A 9314-nucleotide genomic window follows, 5' to 3' on the forward strand; every position below is an offset into this window, starting at 1 on the left:
ATAGTATTTTTACAAGGAAAGTACATTGTTAAACATAGAAACTTCTGTAAGAGGCTATGAAAAGAAGGCACTGCTAAGATTCGAACTCAGGATCTCCTGTTTACAAGACAGGCGCTTTAACCAACTAAGCCACAGCACCACTTTGTGTAAGAGTAGAGTAGAAAAGCACTACTGGTAGAGTCGCCCTCACCTCATGTCTTTCAGTGTCCTTGAATGTCTAGAGATAGACGACTTATGCAAATTCTTTCTTTACTGGACTAATTTTTAGGGCTTCAATAGTGACAAAAAATACAATCTTTATTGAATTACTGATATTAAAACCCTAAACTTTGGTTAATCTCTGATAAAGTTGAGCTTGTCCAACTCTTGACATAATCCACTGTTGTAGATATGATAAGAGCCACTTTGCCAGAAGCTCATACACAATCTTTAGTGAAATTGCACAGACTTGTCAAAATCCTCATTAGATCACATCATCTGGCTACAGACTCTTCCTGTAGACGAGCTGCCGAGTGGTTATGGCGTATGACTACTAATCCATTGTGCTCTGCATGCATGGTTTTTGAATCCCATACTTGTTGAAGTTACCTTCATCTCCAATGTTGAAACTCTAAATTATCTTTTTCAGCCCAAGCAGTGAATATTTCCAGCATTTCCTGTTCAAGAAGGCTGCTATCAAACTTTTCTAACATTTCAGTCTGGCAAAAGTAAACCCACTGTTTTCATTTGGCATGCTTGATGCCATCCTACATTGGCTGACATCTTCTTCCTTTTGAGTACTTTGACAACACAGATTTAGAATCTCTCCATTGCACTATCTAAGGAAGGGATATGAGAAAGACAAGTTTGACTTTATAGTATTTTTACAAGGAAAGTACACTGTTAAACATAGAAACTTCAGTACTGAGGCTATGAAAAGAAGGCACTGCTGAGATTCAAACTCAGGATCTCCTGGTTACGAGACAGGCGCTTTAACCAACTAAGCCACAGCAGCACTTTGTGTAAGAGTAGAAAAGCACTACTGGTAGAGTCGCCCTCACCTCATGTCTTTCAGTGTCCTTGAATGTCTAGAGATAGACGACTTATGCAAATTCTTTCTTTACTGGACTAATTTTTAGGGCTTCAATAGTGACAAAAAATACAATCTTTATTGAATTACTGATATTTAAACCCTAAACTTTGGTTAATCTGTGATAAAGTTTGAGCTTGTCCAACTCTTGACATAATCCACTGTTGTAGATATGATAAGAGCCACTTTGCCAGAAGCTCATACACAATCTTTAGTGAAATTGCACAGACTTGTCAAAATCCTCATTAGATCACATCATCTGGCTACAGACTCTTCCTGTAGACGAGCTGCCGAGTGGTTATGGCGTATGACTACTAATCCATTGTGCTCTGCATGCATGGTTTTTGAATCCCATACTTGTTGAAGTTACCTTCATCTCCAATGTTGAAACTCTAAATTATCTTTTTCAGCCCAAGCAGTGAATATTTCCAGCATTTCCTGTTCAAGAAGGCTGCTATCAAACTTTTCTAACATTTCAGTCTGGCAAAAGTAAACCCACTGTTTTCATTTGGCATGCTTGATGCCATCCTACATTGGCTGACATCTTCTTCCTTTTGAGTACTTTGACAACACAGATTTAGAATCTCTCCATTGCACTATCTAAGGAAGGGATATGAGAAAGACAAGTTTGACTTTATAGTATTTTTACAAGGAAAGTACACTGTTAAACATAGAAACTTCAGTACTGAGGCTATGAAAAGAAGGCACTGCTGAGATTCAAACTCAGGATCTCCTGGTTACGAGACAGGCGCTTTAACCAACTAAGCCACAGCAGCACTTTGTGTAAGAGTAGAAAAGCACTACTGGTAGAGTCGCCCTCACCTCATGTCTTTCAGTGTCCTTGAATGTCTAGAGATAGACGACTTATGCAAATTCTTTCTTTACTGGACTAATTTTTAGGGCTTCAATAGTGACAAAAAATACAATCTTTATTGAATTACTGATATTAAAACCCTAAACTTTGGTTAATCTCTGATAAAGTTTGAGCTTGTCCAACTCTTGACATAATCCACTGTTGTAGATATGATAAGAGCCACTTTGCCAGAAGCTCATACACAATCTTTAGTGAAATTGCACAGACTTGTCAAAATCCTCATTAGATCACATCATCTGGCTACAGACTCTTCCTGTAGACGAGCTGCCGAGTGGTTATGGCGTATGACTACTAATCCATTGTGCTCTGCATGCATGGTTTTTGAATCCCATACTTGTTGAAGTTACCTTCATCTCCAATGTTGAAACTCTACATTATCTTTTTCAGCCCAAGCAGTGAATTTTTCCAGCATTTCCTGTTCAAGAAGGCTGCTATCAAACTTTTCTAACATTTCAGTCTGGCAAAAGTAAACCCACTGTTTTCATTTGCATGCTTGATGCCATCCTACATTGGCTGACATCTTCTTCCTTTTGAGTACTTTGACAACACAGATTTAGAATCTCTCCATTGCACTATCTAAGGAAGGGATATGAGAAAGACAAGTTTGACTTTATAGTATTTTTACAAGGAAAGTACATTGTTAAACATAGAAACTTCTGTAAGAGGCTATGAAAAGAAGGCACTGCTGAGATTCGAACTCAGGATCTCCTGTTTACAAGACAGGCGCTTTAACCAACTAAGCCACAGCACCACTTTGTGTAAGAGTAGAGTAGAAAAGCACTACTGGTAGAGTCGCCCTCACCTCATGTCTTTCAGTGTCCTTGAATGTCTAGAGATAGACGACTTATGCAAATTCTTTCTTTACTGGACTAATTTTTAGGGCTTCAATAGTGACAAAAAATACAATCTTTATTGAATTACTGATATTAAAACCCTAAACTTTGGTTAATCTCTGATAAAGTTTGAGCTTGTCCAACTCTTGACATAATCCACTGTTGTAGATATGATAAGAGCCACTTTGCCAGAAGCTCATACACAATCTTTAGTGAAATTGCACAGACTTGTCAAAATCCTCATTAGATCACATCATCTGGCTACAGACTCTTCCTGTAGACGAGCTGCCGAGTGGTTATGGCGTATGACTACTAATCCATTGTGCTCTGCATGCATGGTTTTTGAATCCCATACTTGTTGAAGTTACCTTCATCTCCAATGTTGAAACTCTAAATTATCTTTTTCAGCCCAAGCAGTGAATATTTCCAGCATTTCCTGTTCAAGAAGGCTGCTATCAAACTTTTCTAACATTTCAGTCTGGCAAAAGTAAACCCACTGTTTTCATTTGGCATGCTTGATGCCATCCTACATTGGCTGACATCTTCTTCCTTTTGAGTACTTTGACAACACAGATTTAGAATCTCTCCATTGCACTATCTAAGGAAGGGATATGAGAAAGACAAGTTTGACTTTATAGTATTTTTACAAGGAAAGTACATTGTTAAACATAGAAACTTCTGTAAGAGGCTATGAAAAGAAGGCACTGCTAAGATTCGAACTCAGGATCTCCTGTTTACAAGACAGGCGCTTTAACCAACTAAGCCACAGCACCACTTTGTGTAAGAGTAGAGTAGAAAAGCACTACTGGTAGAGTCGCCCTCACCTCATGTCTTTCAGTGTCCTTGAATGTCTAGAGATAGACGACTTATGCAAATTCTTTCTTTACTGGACTAATTTTTAGGGCTTCAATAGTGACAAAAAATACAATCTTTATTGAATTACTGATATTAAAACCCTAAACTTTGGTTAATCTCTGATAAAGTTGAGCTTGTCCAACTCTTGACATAATCCACTGTTGTAGATATGATAAGAGCCACTTTGCCAGAAGCTCATACACAATCTTTAGTGAAATTGCACAGACTTGTCAAAATCCTCATTAGATCACATCATCTGGCTACAGACTCTTCCTGTAGACGAGCTGCCGAGTGGTTATGGCGTATGACTACTAATCCATTGTGCTCTGCATGCATGGTTTTTGAATCCCATACTTGTTGAAGTTACCTTCATCTCCAATGTTGAAACTCTAAATTATCTTTTTCAGCCCAAGCAGTGAATATTTCCAGCATTTCCTGTTCAAGAAGGCTGCTATCAAACTTTTCTAACATTTCAGTCTGGCAAAAGTAAACCCACTGTTTTCATTTGGCATGCTTGATGCCATCCTACATTGGCTGACATCTTCTTCCTTTTGAGTACTTTGACAACACAGATTTAGAATCTCTCCATTGCACTATCTAAGGAAGGGATATGAGAAAGACAAGTTTGACTTTATAGTATTTTTACAAGGAAAGTACATTGTTAAACATAGAAACTTCTGTAAGAGGCTATGAAAAGAAGGCACTGCTAAGATTCGAACTCAGGATCTCCTGTTTACAAGACAGGCGCTTTAACCAACTAAGCCACAGCACCACTTTGTGTAAGAGTAGAGTAGAAAAGCACTACTGGTAGAGTCGCCCTCACCTCATGTCTTTCAGTGTCCTTGAATGTCTAGAGATAGACGACTTATGCAAATTCTTTCTTTACTGGACTAATTTTTAGGGCTTCAATAGTGACAAAAAATACAATCTTTATTGAATTACTGATATTAAAACCCTAAACTTTGGTTAATCTCTGATAAAGTTGAGCTTGTCCAACTCTTGACATAATCCACTGTTGTAGATATGATAAGAGCCACTTTGCCAGAAGCTCATACACAATCTTTAGTGAAATTGCACAGACTTGTCAAAATCCTCATTAGATCACATCATCTGGCTACAGACTCTTCCTGTAGACGAGCTGCCGAGTGGTTATGGCGTATGACTACTAATCCATTGTGCTCTGCATGCATGGTTTTTGAATCCCATACTTGTTGAAGTTACCTTCATCTCCAATGTTGAAACTCTAAATTATCTTTTTCAGCCCAAGCAGTGAATATTTCCAGCATTTCCTGTTCAAGAAGGCTGCTATCAAACTTTTCTAACATTTCAGTCTGGCAAAAGTAAACCCACTGTTTTCATTTGGCATGCTTGATGCCATCCTACATTGGCTGACATCTTCTTCCTTTTGAGTACTTTGACAACACAGATTTAGAATCTCTCCATTGCACTATCTAAGGAAGGGATATGAGAAAGACAAGTTTGACTTTATAGTATTTTTACAAGGAAAGTACATTGTTAAACATAGAAACTTCTGTAAGAGGCTATGAAAAGAAGGCACTGCTAAGATTCGAACTCAGGATCTCCTGTTTACAAGACAGGCGCTTTAACCAACTAAGCCACAGCACCACTTTGTGTAAGAGTAGAGTAGAAAAGCACTACTGGTAGAGTCGCCCTCACCTCATGTCTTTCAGTGTCCTTGAATGTCTAGAGATAGACGACTTATGCAAATTCTTTCTTTACTGGACTAATTTTTAGGGCTTCAATAGTGACAAAAAATACAATCTTTATTGAATTACTGATATTAAAACCCTAAACTTTGGTTAATCTCTGATAAAGTTGAGCTTGTCCAACTCTTGACATAATCCACTGTTGTAGATATGATAAGAGCCACTTTGCCAGAAGCTCATACACAATCTTTAGTGAAATTGCACAGACTTGTCAAAATCCTCATTAGATCACATCATCTGGCTACAGACTCTTCCTGTAGACGAGCTGCCGAGTGGTTATGGCGTATGACTACTAATCCATTGTGCTCTGCATGCATGGTTTTTGAATCCCATACTTGTTGAAGTTACCTTCATCTCCAATGTTGAAACTCTAAATTATCTTTTTCAGCCCAAGCAGTGAATATTTCCAGCATTTCCTGTTCAAGAAGGCTGCTATCAAACTTTTCTAACATTTCAGTCTGGCAAAAGTAAACCCACTGTTTTCATTTGGCATGCTTGATGCCATCCTACATTGGCTGACATCTTCTTCCTTTTGAGTACTTTGACAACACAGATTTAGAATCTCTCCATTGCACTATCTAAGGAAGGGATATGAGAAAGACAAGTTTGACTTTATAGTATTTTTACAAGGAAAGTACACTGTTAAACATAGAAACTTCAGTACTGAGGCTATGAAAAGAAGGCACTGCTGAGATTCAAACTCAGGATCTCCTGGTTACGAGACAGGCGCTTTAACCAACTAAGCCACAGCAGCACTTTGTGTAAGAGTAGAAAAGCACTACTGGTAGAGTCGCCCTCACCTCATGTCTTTCAGTGTCCTTGAATGTCTAGAGATAGACGACTTATGCAAATTCTTTCTTTACTGGACTAATTTTTAGGGCTTCAATAGTGACAAAAAATACAATCTTTATTGAATTACTGATATTTAAACCCTAAACTTTGGTTAATCTGTGATAAAGTTTGAGCTTGTCCAACTCTTGACATAATCCACTGTTGTAGATATGATAAGAGCCACTTTGCCAGAAGCTCATACACAATCTTTAGTGAAATTGCACAGACTTGTCAAAATCCTCATTAGATCACATCATCTGGCTACAGACTCTTCCTGTAGACGAGCTGCCGAGTGGTTATGGCGTATGACTACTAATCCATTGTGCTCTGCATGCATGGTTTTTGAATCCCATACTTGTTGAAGTTACCTTCATCTCCAATGTTGAAACTCTAAATTATCTTTTTCAGCCCAAGCAGTGAATATTTCCAGCATTTCCTGTTCAAGAAGGCTGCTATCAAACTTTTCTAACATTTCAGTCTGGCAAAAGTAAACCCACTGTTTTCATTTGGCATGCTTGATGCCATCCTACATTGGCTGACATCTTCTTCCTTTTGAGTACTTTGACAACACAGATTTAGAATCTCTCCATTGCACTATCTAAGGAAGGGATATGAGAAAGACAAGTTTGACTTTATAGTATTTTTACAAGGAAAGTACACTGTTAAACATAGAAACTTCAGTACTGAGGCTATGAAAAGAAGGCACTGCTGAGATTCAAACTCAGGATCTCCTGGTTACGAGACAGGCGCTTTAACCAACTAAGCCACAGCAGCACTTTGTGTAAGAGTAGAAAAGCACTACTGGTAGAGTCGCCCTCACCTCATGTCTTTCAGTGTCCTTGAATGTCTAGAGATAGACGACTTATGCAAATTCTTTCTTTACTGGACTAATTTTTAGGGCTTCAATAGTGACAAAAAATACAATCTTTATTGAATTACTGATATTAAAACCCTAAACTTTGGTTAATCTCTGATAAAGTTTGAGCTTGTCCAACTCTTGACATAATCCACTGTTGTAGATATGATAAGAGCCACTTTGCCAGAAGCTCATACACAATCTTTAGTGAAATTGCACAGACTTGTCAAAATCCTCATTAGATCACATCATCTGGCTACAGACTCTTCCTGTAGACGAGCTGCCGAGTGGTTATGGCGTATGACTACTAATCCATTGTGCTCTGCATGCATGGTTTTTGAATCCCATACTTGTTGAAGTTACCTTCATCTCCAATGTTGAAACTCTACATTATCTTTTTCAGCCCAAGCAGTGAATTTTTCCAGCATTTCCTGTTCAAGAAGGCTGCTATCAAACTTTTCTAACATTTCAGTCTGGCAAAAGTAAACCCACTGTTTTCATTTGCATGCTTGATGCCATCCTACATTGGCTGACATCTTCTTCCTTTTGAGTACTTTGACAACACAGATTTAGAATCTCTCCATTGCACTATCTAAGGAAGGGATATGAGAAAGACAAGTTTGACTTTATAGTATTTTTACAAGGAAAGTACATTGTTAAACATAGAAACTTCTGTAAGAGGCTATGAAAAGAAGGCACTGCTGAGATTCGAACTCAGGATCTCCTGTTTACAAGACAGGCGCTTTAACCAACTAAGCCACAGCACCACTTTGTGTAAGAGTAGAGTAGAAAAGCACTACTGGTAGAGTCGCCCTCACCTCATGTCTTTCAGTGTCCTTGAATGTCTAGAGATAGACGACTTATGCAAATTCTTTCTTTACTGGACTAATTTTTAGGGCTTCAATAGTGACAAAAAATACAATCTTTATTGAATTACTGATATTAAAACCCTAAACTTTGGTTAATCTCTGATAAAGTTTGAGCTTGTCCAACTCTTGACATAATCCACTGTTGTAGATATGATAAGAGCCACTTTGCCAGAAGCTCATACACAATCTTTAGTGAAATTGCACAGACTTGTCAAAATCCTCATTAGATCACATCATCTGGCTACAGACTCTTCCTGTAGACGAGCTGCCGAGTGGTTATGGCGTATGACTACTAATCCATTGTGCTCTGCATGCATGGTTTTTGAATCCCATACTTGTTGAAGTTACCTTCATCTCCAATGTTGAAACTCTACATTATCTTTTTCAGCCCAAGCAGTGAATATTTCCAGCATTTCCTGTTCAAGAAGGCTGCTATCAAACTTTTCTAACATTTCAGTCTGGCAAAAGTAAACCCACTGTTTTCATTTGGCATGCTTGATGCCATCCTACATTGGCTGACATCTTCTTCCTTTTGAGTACTTTGACAACACAGATTTAGAATCTCTCCATTGCACTATCTAAGGAAGGGATATGAGAAAGACAAGTTTGACTTTATAGTATTTTTACAAGGAAAGTACATTGTTAAACATAGAAACTTCTGTAAGAGGCTATGAAAAGAAGGCACTGCTGAGATTCGAACTCAGGATCTCCTGTTTACAAGACAGGCGCTTTAACCAACTAAGCCACAGCACCACTTTGTGTAAGAGTAGAGTAGAAAAGCACTACTGGTAGAGTCGCCCTCACCTCATGTCTTTCAGTGTCCTTGAATGTCTAGAGATAGACGACTTATGCAAATTCTTTCTTTACTGGACTAATTTTTAGGGCTTCAATAGTGACAAAAAATACAATCTTTATTGAATTACTGATATTAAAACCCTAAACTTTGGTTAATCTCTGATAAAGTTTGAGCTTGTCCAACTCTTGACATAATCCACTGTTGTAGATATGATAAGAGCCACTTTGCCAGAAGCTCATACACAATCTTTAGTGAAATTGCACAGACTTGTCAAAATCCTCATTAGATCACATCATCTGGCTACAGACTCTTCCTGTAGACGAGCTGCCGAGTGGTTATGGCGTATGACTACTAATCCATTGTGCTCTGCATGCATGGTTTTTGAATCCCATACTTGTTGAAGTTACCTTCATCTCCAATGTTGAAACTCTAAATTATCTTTTTCAGCCCAAGCAGTGAATATTTCCAGCATTTCCTGTTCAAGAAGGCTGCTATCAAACTTTTCTAACATTTCAGTCTGGCAAAAGTAAACCCACTGTTTTCATTTGGCATGCTTGATGCCATCCTACATTGGCTGACATCTTCTTCCTTTTGAGTACTTTGA

The sequence above is a fragment of the Anomaloglossus baeobatrachus genome, unplaced genomic scaffold, assembly GCF_048569485.1.
Source record: "Anomaloglossus baeobatrachus isolate aAnoBae1 unplaced genomic scaffold, aAnoBae1.hap1 Scaffold_3887, whole genome shotgun sequence".
In the NCBI taxonomy this organism is placed as follows: domain Eukaryota; kingdom Metazoa; phylum Chordata; class Amphibia; order Anura; family Aromobatidae; genus Anomaloglossus; species Anomaloglossus baeobatrachus.